General features: G+C 37.8%; 1 protein-coding gene and 1 pseudogene across 1 annotated transcript in view; one reads left to right on the forward strand and one right to left on the reverse strand.

Annotated features, from left to right (window-relative positions):
* Positions 1 to 1,645: 1,645 nt before the first annotated feature.
* On the reverse strand, positions 1,646 to 9,390 carry LOC122085163 (annotated as a pseudogene).
* Positions 9,391 to 13,342: 3,952 nt separating this feature from the next.
* The window catches only part of LOC122083647 (40S ribosomal protein S20-2-like), a 3,213-nt gene continuing 2,545 nt past the window's right edge, over positions 13,343 to 14,010 (forward strand). The window contains exon 1 of the mRNA XM_042651516.1: positions 13,343 to 13,467. The gene's annotated coding sequence lies outside the window, so the exon portion shown is untranslated. The remainder of the gene's footprint in view (positions 13,468 to 14,010) is intronic.

Raw genomic sequence — 14,010 nt, forward strand, 5'->3', positions numbered from 1 at the left:
TTTTCGGTGCGGTTCGGTTTGGTTTTAGGATTACAATACTTGAAACCGAACCGAACCAATAAGGCTTCGGTTCGGTTTGGTCCGGGTTGTTATCGGTTCGGTCCGGCCGGTTTTACCGGTTCGGTTTAGGAATTGACACCCCTAATACAGGGCATCCCTTGAAGAACAATTTGTTATTACCGTGTGGAGGGATGTTGTAAGTTTTTAACTAATCTAATTATAAATTGGTTGCATTCCTGGGAATATTGTGGAAAGAGAAATGTGAGGGAGGGACAATGAGGGAAGAGGTTTTACTCCTCATGTTGTTTGGTTCCACTTCGTTAACCAAGGGAAACCATCTGAAAGGGTTTCCTCCCTTCCCCTACCATTTCCCTCTTTTTTTCTTTCTCTTTTTTGGGAAAAATTTTAAGGAACCTAAGATCATCATCAGTTCCAAAACTTTGGACAAGAATCGAGAAAATAGAGAAGCATCAGGTTTCAGAATGCATTATAAATTGATAATGCATTCAAAGCAGCCTTAATATTTCCGAGAAAGCAATTATACACAAGTAAACCTTCCTACTAGCATTTGTTTGGATTATTGTAGTTTTAACTCTTAGGATTTCTTGTGAAAGAAAAAAACTGTGATGATTTCAGTGTTGTGCGCACAATGGAACCGTTTAGTAAATGGTGCGATTATGGTTCAAGTTTCAGGCCGATTAGCTAAATGGGTGGTTAAACCTTAAACCGTTTAAACCAATCCATTAATCCGTATAACAATTAAATAAAGAAGGGACAGTAATCCGTGTAACAATTAACAATTAAATTAAGTGTCCATCCTGCTTTGGTATGATTTATTACAATTCGATTCAAGTTTAGGCTTTAGATCATGAACTTGTAATCCATATATGTTACTATGTTATTATGTTATCATAGATGGGGTGTTTTGGCTGAACCACTTGTCATTTTAATATTTTATGTGTAGAAGGTTGGATTTGGATGTTGTATGATATTAGTTCTAAATGTTTGAGAATGACCATGCAAAGAAATAGCACTAGATTGTCAAATTAAGACATACCATCGTTAATATAGAATCTCTTATTTGTGTTTGCCAATTATTTTTTGATAAGCTTATGATCTTCAGTTTAGAGATGGTTGCAAGTTATAACAAACCGATTATGAACCGTTTTACAAACCGTATGGAATAAACCAAAACCGAAACCGTTTAAAACCGTAAAATCAACACCGTTTAAAAACCATGGATACCAAAACCGTTTACTAAACGGTCACGGTTTCAAAAAGTGAACCGTTTAGTAAATGGTGCGGTTATGGTTTTAGTCAAATAAATGTGAACTAAACCGATCTACACCGTTTAAACTGAAACCAAACCGATTAACACCCTTACATGCGAGGGTTTAGAAGAAAGAATTTGACGGATTTGAATTGGAATGCATGGAGGGAGGACATCTCCGATTTCCACTGATTCTTCACAAGGAAAACTACAGCAGTTAAAAAAAATGCTTACCGATCTCATTTTTTTTGGCCTTTTGTCACTAAAAACGCAAAAATGCATGGAAGAATTCCCACAAATTTTCCAGTTTGGGATGATCGGTCTTCAATAAGAAATTCACTCATCAAAATAATTCAACAGGACCGATCAAGGAAATGAATCAAAGCGAGTGCAAGAGCAGTTCTATTTAGTGATGAAATTAATGCTAAAATATAGAAGCCGGACAGTAAATAACAATTCCTCTTGAAAATGATTACACCAAGTATCCAAACATCACCTCACGTCTTTCCTGTTATTTCCCTGTCTAGTTTCACTCTCTTTGCACTCTGTGCTTCCTGAATGCTTCCGGCCCTCCGCTGATACGATCCATCATGTTGGTATGCACAATTGGCTCCATTCCTGCATCCCCTCGAACTATTGAAGTATATGCAAGGCTTCATGATTTTGGGTTTGGAATCTCTAGGTTTTGAGCTTTGTACAGGTTCAGGATTGGTTTCTAGTATTTGCTGGTTATGAATATCACTAAATTGTGTGAAGGTGTGATCCTGGGTTTCTGGTTTCTCTCCTCCATGTTGTTGAATCAAGCTTTTATAGTAGCTGATATCCTTCACATGTGGTGCTTTCACAGTTGGAACAATTCCAGGTGGGGGCGGCAGTGGATTCGAAGTGGGTACCACAGAGTTTGTCACAGGATAGAAGTGGCCAGTTGTGGAGGCCGCTGAAAACGGTACATCTTGCTCCACCCTATTGATATGGACAGAAGGAGGGACTGATGGGGTCATCAGTGGTGAATTTGGTGTGGATTGTGAAATGGTGGGCTTTCCATAATCTGCAACTAATTTCTCAATTAGTTTTGGGTTGTTGAGGATCTTGATGAGCAGGTCACGGTCAATCAAGCTCCCATGCTCATTGCTTCGCATGATTGCTGTGAAAGCAGCAACCACATCAGCTTCAACACCAGGGACAGCACCAAGTGCAGGTTTTTCACTGGTTGGTACCTTCGAAGCAGAATTAACATCGTATTGAGATTGAGGTTTCATCCCAGGAGGAAACAGGCCCTGGGACACAAAAAGATGTGAGCTCATGAGATCAATTGGTGCTACTGAATTGCATGATGGATCTGTGGCATCTTCATCTTCAATGGGGGTGATCGGAATGAGAGAGGTGTGAGAATCATCATGATGATAGTCTTCTACCTCAGGTGAAACAGAAGGACTGCAAAGGACGAAGAGAGTTGGCATAAGAAGGTGCATGAGAACCGATAACAGAATTCCAATAATAACTAGGTAGGAGACGCATGTCACCTAGAAGGAATGGCAGAAGGACGAGGATAAACTGCTTCCAGTATTCTCATCTCTCTCTGGTCTTGAACCTCTGCCTCTTTGCTCTCTTCCCCAGCCACCACTTGCCAGCTGGAAGTCAAAACAAACTGCAAATTCAAGAAACAAAATGAGACTGCATTCTGTCTTCGTATTGAACTTTCATCAGAGTCAAGATTTGAGAGTTATGTACGACATGTATACCAGGGAATCATGGATCAACTGATCACGCACTCAAATAACACGAGCTTACCCTAGGAGGACATTTCCATTTGATCAAAGGGATCTGAGACAATTCCTTCAACTGATCAGCAGGATAGCTCCCTCAAAACCAGGAGGAAGATGATCATCAGAGCCCATTCCAGCTGAATGTAAAAGCCATGATGTCTTTGCTTGAGGTGATCTTGAACTCCAATACCAACTTGCGAGGGTGAATCATCCGAAAGAAACAGCCTTACCTGCTCAACAGAAGGTTTATGGTGATCAGCCAACAACTGCTAACAAACATTTTAGCAACAGAAGGTATGGTAAGGGGAAAAAAGTAATAAGCAAAATTCAAGTGATATCATACATTTTCTAAACCCTCGACATTGAATGATAGCCTTTATCAAGGCCCACCCACTCCTGTGAACTGTCCTCATACATTTTCTAAACCCTCGACCCTGTGAACTGTCCTTGTACTAATGTTCAAATACGAGATTACAAAGAGTAGAAATGAAATATTAAAACAGTTGTTTTCAGAGGAAGAAATCAAAGTCATAAAACAGATTGCTGTCTCCATTACAAGCAGACAAACAGCTTACTATTGTGCAAGGAAGATGCTAAAGGATAAAATCCCTACTAGAAATCAAAATGAAACACAATCCCCAGATTTTACAGAATGGAAGAAAATCTGGTCACTGAAAATGCCTCCTAAACTATGAAAATTCACTGGGAAAAGCTGTGTAGGAGCTCTTTCTGACAGAGAAAGGCTACTTTAACAGGAAAAAAAAAAAACAGTAGTGATCCTTCACATCTGTTAACCGAAGATCCTCAAGAAACAATAATGCAAGCAATTTTTAATGCCCCCATGCAACAAGGATTAAAGTATCGGTATCGGTCGCCGTATCGATCGGCCAAAATTAAGATACGTATCGGAGGGTATCGTATCGTATCAGAGATACGCTAAGATACGTTAAAGAAACACACATAAATGGATAGGAAACATTTTTTAAACAATTTTGCATAAAGAATTTGTTAAAAAAAAACTATTGATAACATGTATTATGCATAAACACTAAATTGAGGGTATCGCACGAAGAATTCAAGGTTTGTAGCTGTCCTATAAATATAAAATCCTTGTTCTCAACCTTGATTTCCACTTTAGTTAGAGAGAAATATGGCTGGCAGCAACTTTAAACAAAAACCCTTCAAAAAATCGTGTTTTTCTGAAAAATTACCATCTTAGCCATTATATGTTTTATATTTTCATAGAGTCGTATCGGTGCATATGTATTGTATCATCATATCGGTATGTATCGTGGATATATATCGATACGAAAGGATTTAAAAATTCCATGTATCGAAATTTAAGATACGTATCGGAGGGTATCGTATCGTATTGGAGATACTTGAAACCATGCATGCAAAAAATATATGATATGGATTAAAACTAGCTTTTCAAGACCTACAGGATCAGAATTGGACTCAAAGACTTTCAGCTACAACTTATTATTTTGTCTGCTGGAAACTATGGAAGATCAGAAACAGGTATGAGCTTGATGAATTTGCTTAGATAAATAGAGACGGATGCTCTAACTCAATGACAGTGGGAAGAAAAAGGCTTGGGAGGTCTGTACAGCAAGACAAGATCCCAGTAATGCCTTATTCCCATGGTTATAACTGATGAAAGCAACAGCAAAAAGAAGAAAAGAACTGGAGGGGTGTCATAATAAAAGATGAAGAAGAAAATTTTATAGCAGCAAAAGCTTTTCATTTACATCTGGGCTCTGAGAAGCTGTGGAAGCAGATATAATCCATCAAGGCATGATGCTATTATGCAAGAGCCTAGACCTTGGAAGTATTATGGTTATTTCAGATTGCCAGAGTTTGACTCACACTCTCTAACTCTCAAGGAGATTACTCACACTGGAGGGCTGCGACAATCTTATTATGATAGCCCTCCATCCCCTATGAAATCACTAGTGCAGAACATGATGCATTGTAAAATGATCATCCACTCCTTTTCATGGTAAGTAAAATGTAAGCATCCAGGAGAATAAATACATCAAAGTACTTGCATAGTCCACAATTGGCATGAAGCATTACTAGAAATGGCCAAAACTTCCGACAATCCAGATGCAATAAGACCAATGATCAGATGATGCCAACTGTTAAAGCAAAGTGTTACTCGTCATTTACTAGAAAGATCAAAGAACTCCAGAGGCAACTCTACCAAGTGCAGTAAGAAAAAGGTTCCATGGCGTCTTTGACGAATCTAAAATCAAATATCAGAAAAGAGGGCAAAACAGCATCTAAAATGATGATCCATGGGTATCCTATCAACAGAGGCAGTCTACCAAAAGAGTTACATCGAGGAAGTATTGGAGACCCCAAGCATGATACAATTACCACACAGCATCCTAAATCTAACACCGGCATTATAATTCACGGAAAATGCATTCTCAGTTGCATCCAGTGCAAGTTATTTATTCAAGGAACACACCCTATAAATGTACACAGAAAAACCAGAATTTCACCTAAATAGAATGACACTGAAACTAGGAATCCAACGAAATGAGGTCTTTACTACAAAGTTCCCATAAACCACAATCATCTTAGATCCTCAAATAAGGGCATCAAACAAAATTGGCTAGGTTAAAGAAAAGAAAAAAAAAAACTATGAACTTTAAAATACAATAACAGGATTACATCTTTGGTCTGCTTGGGTAATTGTGAGGCGAGGAGAGAGATTTCTAGTCATCCATCAAACTGAGTTGACCATATAAAAACTCTGTCAATATACACGATGCCAAAATTTGTGCAGAAATTCCCATTTGTAAGACTCACAAGTCCTTGAAGCAGTGATAAGCAGTATCTCCTTGGAGCTAGATGTCACATATAGATGATAAACATCAGAATCTCTTCTTGTTCTTTCATAAGCAACAAACTTATTAAAGATAAAAGACACCAGGGCTGGGTTCAATTCTCTAGAGAAAGGTACAAAAAAGAACCTGGAGATGGAACAATGTCACCACACAAACCGTGGAAACTCAAACATTCTATTATGTCTCCACTTCAATTTTACTTCTATTGAAAATTAATTACATTGCCAAGTTAAGCAATTGACCTGGCCTTACGAATCAAAATAACAAATGAGAAATTCCAGCCAGCAACACCCAAGATAATATCCCTTCCTCTCCCTCCAAGATACTAGTGAATTCTAATCAATTCTCCCAATAACTACCTGAATTTCATAATCCCTTATCTCCAAAATCCAATGCCCTCTTCATCATCAATTTCGTATCTAAATTTCTCCAAACAAACGATACGCGTTGTAATTTCATAAATTTGCTCATTTCCCTTATCTCCAAAATCCAATGCCCTCTTCATCACCAATTTCGTATCTAAATTTCTCCAAACAAACCATACGCGCTGTAATTTCATAAATTTACCATGGGCAAATTTTTTTTTATGTATAAGAACTATAAACTCAACAAAAACTCATTCCAACTGCTTGGAATGCTACATGAGACCTTGTGTTTCCATCCCATGCTATCAGAAACCCTATGTTCAGTCAAATCATGAGCAACCACGTTTTCCCCACTACTTCAGTCCAAGTCACTGTCTGACTTCCCGTGTCCACTAAAGTTTTCAGCTAACATCGTATTATAATTGGTCTCCGTCACACATGATGGAACTCTAGCTTAGTTGACTTTCCTTCATCCATTCAACTTCTCATGTGTAGGCATTTACTCTGACTCCATCTTTTCTTGACTTTCCAGTTATCTATTTAAACATCTCAGTCAGCTAAAATCAATTTCTAATGAATTTTTTTACCACAGCAATCAAACAGAAATTTGCAAAAGCACTTTCAGCTTCATCCGCATGCCCTGTTTTTATAAGAAGTGAAAAAATATATTCCTTCTAGCCAATTTAACTTGCAATTCCTTGTATTTTCTATACATGAGCATTTTGTTCTCGTGAACCAGTACTGACTCTGAATTATGATATAAGTTGACACAATCCTACATTTGTGACAAGTTCCAGCTTTTCTAGAGCAAAAGGGGCACTTAATTTAGAAGTTGAGATAAGTTGAATTTGCATATGGTCGCCTTAATTTTTTACCCCCTCGACCACCTTGGTTTGCCTGGCGCTTGGACATCTATGTAATGGAGGAAAATAATTTTTGGTGCATTAATTTTTATACTTCAACAAATGGTAAAAGGAGATGATTATTAGTGCATCATTTTTTATACTTCAACAAATAGCACCTTATATGAAAGCTCCAAAAACGAATAACAAATTCACCATGTACGAAGGTTGAATTTTGGTACTTCTACTTGATATAATCATTGGCATTCAATTACTCAACCACATTATTAAATAGCACAGATGTACTCAACAATGAATCCAAAATTTATAATTCATAATGAATCAACAGGGAAGTAAAGTGCATAAAATCTAGTCCCAGAGTCACAACCAAGAAGTGACTTATGATTACTTGTACTAAACTGCACACTCCAACATCATATATTCCAATGATGACCAAGTTTCAATACCTTTGGACAAATTTAATCTAACATTGGCAATTGCATCACACTACATACCTTGTACAGGCCATCTCCATTTTTCTCCATTTTAAAAACCATCACAAAATTCCTCCCTTAACTATAGCAGAGGATGAATCTATACATCAGTTCCAAAATTACATGTCCTTTCTTTTATAAAACAATCTTTGTCCTTGTTTAATTAAAATTAGCAATAGGAAAATATAGTTCTCTCCTCAATCTTTATTTATAGAAGCCCTTGACTCAAGTTCATCAATGAGGTACAAAAGAATCCATGTGGCCACCAAATGTGTCACAGGTCTAGTGTTTACAACAAATGTATATCTGTGCTTTCAGATTAGTAATCAAAATTTTTATGCTGATATTTTCCATCTCTTGAAGTATAGGAACACCGACAATGTCCACCACATGGTCCAATCATTCAATTAAGGATCCGCAATATTCAGTATTTTTGAGTTGTCAGCATTCTTTATATAATGAATTTTAGGATAGCCTTGGTCCAAAACATCCCATTTGGTTGGCCGACAAACCTTAATTCTTAAAAATTAGTGTATTGGTTTCGATAAGCCATCCCTTTCAGCACTTTAAGACTTCCACTGCAATTGTTGTTAGGAATGTGCGAAAAATTAAAGAGCACCCCCTCAAATTTCTTCCTAACTACTTGTTCCCTTCTAATATCCAGAGATTTGTTCATTGCAACACCCCACAAATTTCTCTTAATATATTCTCTTCTAATATCCAGAAGTACTTCAATGCAGAAATGATTGCCATAGAGCAAATGTCAAGCAAGAAGAATCTCGTGTATTAAAAAAATGGGAAAACAAGGCAACAATGCAGTGGGGTGATTCCACACAGCCTCAAATGGTGTAAAACAGGAGTATTCAGATTAGAAAACCGCAACACAACCGATTGGTGTGAAAACGGTTAGTCTGAGGAGAAGGATACAAATAGAAGAACAAATTATAACAGAAGCTAACGAGGAGAAGAGATAATGAATCAGAGATCCGCAACTAAGAATGTCTGAATCAATGTAAGCCATGCATGGAAAATGTTGAATAACACTAATTTGATCAAGGAAAGCCCATTAAAATGAAAAAGAGAAATTAAACATTCTGCCAAAACATGTCTCTGACTCTGCTATCACATTATGTACGAAGTACGAACCACGGAATTCCCTTTCGGATTCAGATCGGTTTTAATAACTTTAAAATAAATATATATTCGAGGGACTGTACTGCACACTTCTTAATGCATCAATGGCAATGGAAACTGAAATCGAATCAATATCCAAGGAAAATCAAACATGCAAACAGATTTAAGGACTTCATTGCTGAAGAAAAACGCATTTCCATAAAGATATCGCGTTTTACCTGACAAAGGTTAACATCTGAAGCCCAAGACACCCTTTTTGATTTCTGCGATCCCCGCATATTAACAAGATTAAATCTCGCACTTCTTCTTGCTTCAGCTATCAATAAATTAGTATATAATCAGATAAAGATATTTTATGATCCGATACAAGAAACCTGAGATTATCCGATCGGTCACGATGATCTAGAAACTCATTCCAAACCCTAATCTACAAATGTAACCGAAACTTTTCAGTAATTTACTGCAAAAACCCTAATTTTCAGTGGTTTGATTAGTTGGGGAACCGATCAGTGCAGCCATGTAATGATCTCCGATGGAGAGATGATTAAAAAGAAAGAAACACTGGATTTCTCTGGGTGCTCTGGAGTTTGGTCTTCTCTTTAAAATCACATCCTCCGTTTTTGTTTTAAAAGAATTTTTTGTTCTAATACTCTCTCTGGTGTCGTGTTAACAGTCAATGACGAATCAGCAACTTCCGCGAGTTAAGAGTTACGAGTTACGAGTTACGAGAACCTACTATCTGAAACATGGGGGCAAAGTGGTAAATGGATTAGTCACCGTGGCTCTTAGATGACGCGTGATCAACCATTAATGAGATCATATCCGTTTCGGGAAACAGCCTCTCCGGGTGAGTACCGACATCGATATGGATCGACCGATCTGAGACCATCGAAGTGCACCATATCACTGCGAACACTACGAGACGTCTCTATCAATGCTTCCGCATCTCTCCCAATCTTCATTTAGATCAATATCTTGGAATTCCATTCATTGGTAAGAGAATCAATAAATCTCATTGTCAAGATCTTTGGGCTTGCATTAATTCTTAGCTCAGTAATTGAAAATCTAAATTCTTAAGCGCAATTGGAAAAATCACTCCTATTTAGTCAACCCTCTCCGTGGGGGTGTCAATGAACGATTAGTTCCAAAAACTGGAATACCATTTGTTGCTCTAAAAATTTGGTGGGCTCAATATCGAACTTTCAGCACATATAAATTATGCTCTCTTAGCCAAAAAGACTTGGGAATTGTTGAAGGAACCAGATTCTATTTGGGCTCGTATTGAAGAATAAGAACTCCTCAATATCTTCTTGTATGCTCCTCGTACAACACGATTAATGTTGGTCTGGTCTACCCTCTTTCCCTTTTGCTTTTGGTTGTTAGTCTCACTTAATGGGTCAGTGATAACTATATATATAGGGGTGAGGGTAGGGACCAACCTTCCTCCCCATTAAGGAAACAATACCTTAGGTCCACACAAGAATATCTCCATAAAGATCACTTACCAATAATATTGGATTCTTTGCTTACTCCATCTTTAGTCAACACCACTAAATCGGTTTTGGAAACAAATCTTTGACTATGCTAGCCCACCTAATAGAAAATCTTACATAATCAACCACCCCCCCCTTCCTCATCACTCTCCTCATTCATTTGCTGACTTCATTAATAGTTCTACTCTCACTTGGGATGTTGATATGGTTTTTAAGTGGTGGCCATAAGATGTCACTTCGGTTATCCTCGCATAATTGTTAGCTCATCATGGGGCTGAATCTCCTATACTCCTCGGTCTGATATCTTCCCACCATCCAAACTTTGAATTCGATCTCTTATGGCTAGCGTGTTGTGGCATTTCTTGATATCATTTAATGATAAAATCCATAAAATGCTTGCAGCACTCCATTCTATGTGCCCATCTCAGTAAACACTTTGTCAAAAAATATTTGTCTTGTAACAAATGACCAAATTTTCAACCCACTATTATGTATATTTCATGGCATTCTCCTCCTGTCAATTTCTACAAGGCCAATGTTGGATGGGGCATGTGTAGGTACTCCTGGGTCGGCAGGCATTGGTGGTCTAGTTTGGGATTAGAATGGGAACTGCTTCTCTGAGTACATTGACTATACTTATTCCTATGTTGCAGAAGCATTGACAGTTAGACGTGTTCTCCTCATTGCTATTTCTAAATGTATTCATAACCTCATTGTAGAATGAGACAACTGGATGATCATACAACTTCTTCGTGGCAATTTCATATGGATCCTTAGAAAGTCGTAAGAATTATTTTTTACTACGTTCAGCTTAAATTTCGGTTTCAGCATCTTGCTTTCACACTTGTCTATTGTTAAGATAATTTTGCTGCCTACTGTTTAGCTTCTTCTGGTTGTAATTCTGGTGATTTTGTTGTTTGGGAATCCTCTCCTCCCCCTTTCGCATCATTGTTTTTTACGGCTAATATTCAATCAGTTGCTCATCCACATCTTGTACATAACTTTTCTTTAATATAAATTCTTTGACCATAGTTAATTACATGCTTGATTACATATGAAATCTATATCAACGTGATATCTTATATGATTGTTCTTATCATGTCCATCTTCTTGGATTAGCTATACATATAATTGGATATTGTGCCAACCTTTATTCCTTACAAGTCACAATTTAGCTCAATCGTAATGACAAAATTAAGCTTTCAAAAAAATGATTTTGCAAGGACAATTGTTGCAGTAGAGCTTAGCCCACGAGATGTTTCAAGTCTAAAACCTCTTGTTCCTCATTTAGTTTAGGATCCCATTCCACAATCTTTGAGTAACTGTGGCATGTCAAATTTGTCATCCTTGGTACTAGAATGGGCAATCTTCTACTTTCCATAATGATGGTACATGAGAGAGACTTCAATTTTCGTAATTACTTTTGTCAAGCCACATGGATGGTGACAACTCATGTAACCAACCATGCATGATTCCAAGAAGAACATCCCTAAAAAAAAAATCTAGGATTGGTGCACAATAATTTTTGGGAAATTTACGACACCACCCCCTGGAGAATGCCACGATGTTAATACCACCCCCTATATTTCACCAAATTATTCTCAGATCCCCTACAGTCAGTCACTATTAAGGAATATACTATAGTTGCTAATGTCAGCAGCTATATTTTATTTTAAATACCAAAATGCCCTTATTGAATTAGAAGTACCAAAAAAAACCCTTACCAAAACGTAATAGTCCTTTACCGAAATCGATAGCTTTTCGACCCAATTCGAAGACCTAATTTATCTCTTTCAACTCACTGTTGTTGAACCACCGGGGATCGTTCATACCAGCTGCATCAGCGACGAATGGCTAGGGCTCTTGATGGACTTTCACATAGTAATTGCAAGCTGAGTCAGAAGTCCAAGAGCTAGAAAGGGTGCCCCTGGTCGATCTGGAATTGGTTTTAGCAGATCAACAAGAAGAGGCATCGCTTCCAGAAGTAGCACCAACTCTAATGTCCTAAACAACCTCTCCAAAGCTACTTGCTCTGGATTGCGGAGCAAAGCAAACTCCTCTATTGTTCCAAAAGATCACTATATTAGCATTGCACAGCAAGTAAAGAAATAAGTCCACCTGCTGCCTCAAATTTGACGGCCAAAGAGTCCCTCTGCTACCATTACAGACAAGACTTGCCACTCTTGTGTACAAAATATCTGTTGCTGACTCCTCTGATCTCAACAAACTTGCAACTAGGGTATTGAGCGCATGGTTGCAGGTGCTGAATGATATCTTTGTCTTGGAACAGTATTGCAAGCAGTAAATCACAAACCCATGTACTGACATCTTCTCTAAAATCACCCTGCAAATTATATGCACATAAGGTAAATATGAGCTTCAACAATGGTAGGTGCATCAATGGTATGTGGTAGGATTGACCATGCAAAGCGAAACAACAACAATAAAGAGTTTGCCATGCCAATGCACAGATATTATCATCTACAAATAATGACCTATTCAAGAGTAAATCCATAATTCAGAGGTTCCAAAACAGAGCACTGAACCGTAGAAGTAATATTTGAAATACCTGAGTAAGCTTGAGACAAACATTGAGAAATCCTCTCAGTAAGAACTTCAACTGCTCCAGCCTCCATAATAGCAATTTTACTCCTGTCATCATGGCAGGCAAGTACAGAAAGCATCCATATGGCTAAATTGTCACTAGAAATGACTGGAACTGTAATAAGATAACAATGGGTTTCATATCCCTTTTGACAAGGTTTGTTACTTTCTATTGTTGTCATGTAATGGGTTTCTATTGTCTCACCCACTCTCATTACTGGTAACCCAATTGTGAGTTTTCTACCATCTATTGATGAAATAGGGATTTCCTATCAAGAATGCAAAACCAAGTATCATTTTGGCCAATCCAAGAATTTCAAAGTTGAGGCATTCAAAACAGAATTGCATTGCCTATAAATCCAGATAGAGAATGAGACGAGAGAAAGAGAGAGACACCTCACCGGTGATAAAGCGCTGGTGATGAACGACAGGATGGGAAGGTTGAGTTCAATTTTTCTTGGTGAAGGTAGTAAAAGTAAAGTCGATATATTTTTTAATGGCAAGGGGTATATGGTTAACTGTTTTGGGTCTTCATGCTTTCTATTATAGTTTCAGCAAATCGCTCCGTTTTCGTTTCTAGGGTTTTGGTTCTGTCATTTCTGTGAATTCTCCGACCACGAAGAACTGCAGACGCCGAGAAGGTAGGATCTCGACGTCAATCTAATTCAGATTTCATTTTTATACAACTTCTGCTTGTTTTACTGACCGAATACCATGTCATCCGTAAGTTGAGTACCCTCGGTCGGTCTGCATGAGTTGAAACCTTGAATATTGGATCAATTTGCATCCTAGGGTTTCCATTGTGTTGATTTTATACTGTTATGTAGCGTCTAAGATTGCATTTGTCTGAAACTTTGTATGATTATTTGAATTGTGATTAAAGTGGTTTCATGGAGATTGAGCTTGTAGTGGAGTATCCTCTTTGTGGTAGGAATCAGTGGAAGATTTATAAGTGAAGCTCTAGGACTTTGATGGATTTCCATTCTAGGTTGTAACCATCTGATTCTTTACAATGACAAGTTATGGGTCAGTGGAACTTGATTGGAGTGGTCTTACAAGCATCTCCTGCGAAAAAGTATCGTGTATGTGCCTATGTGGTGCATATCCATGCAGTAACGGTGTCATGATTCGATCTGTCTTCTTCAGTTCTACTTCCATCTTTCCAGAAACAAGCCGAACTGTTG

Source organism: Macadamia integrifolia, chromosome 7 (genome assembly GCF_013358625.1).
Source record: "Macadamia integrifolia cultivar HAES 741 chromosome 7, SCU_Mint_v3, whole genome shotgun sequence".
NCBI classification, from domain to species: domain Eukaryota; kingdom Viridiplantae; phylum Streptophyta; class Magnoliopsida; order Proteales; family Proteaceae; genus Macadamia; species Macadamia integrifolia.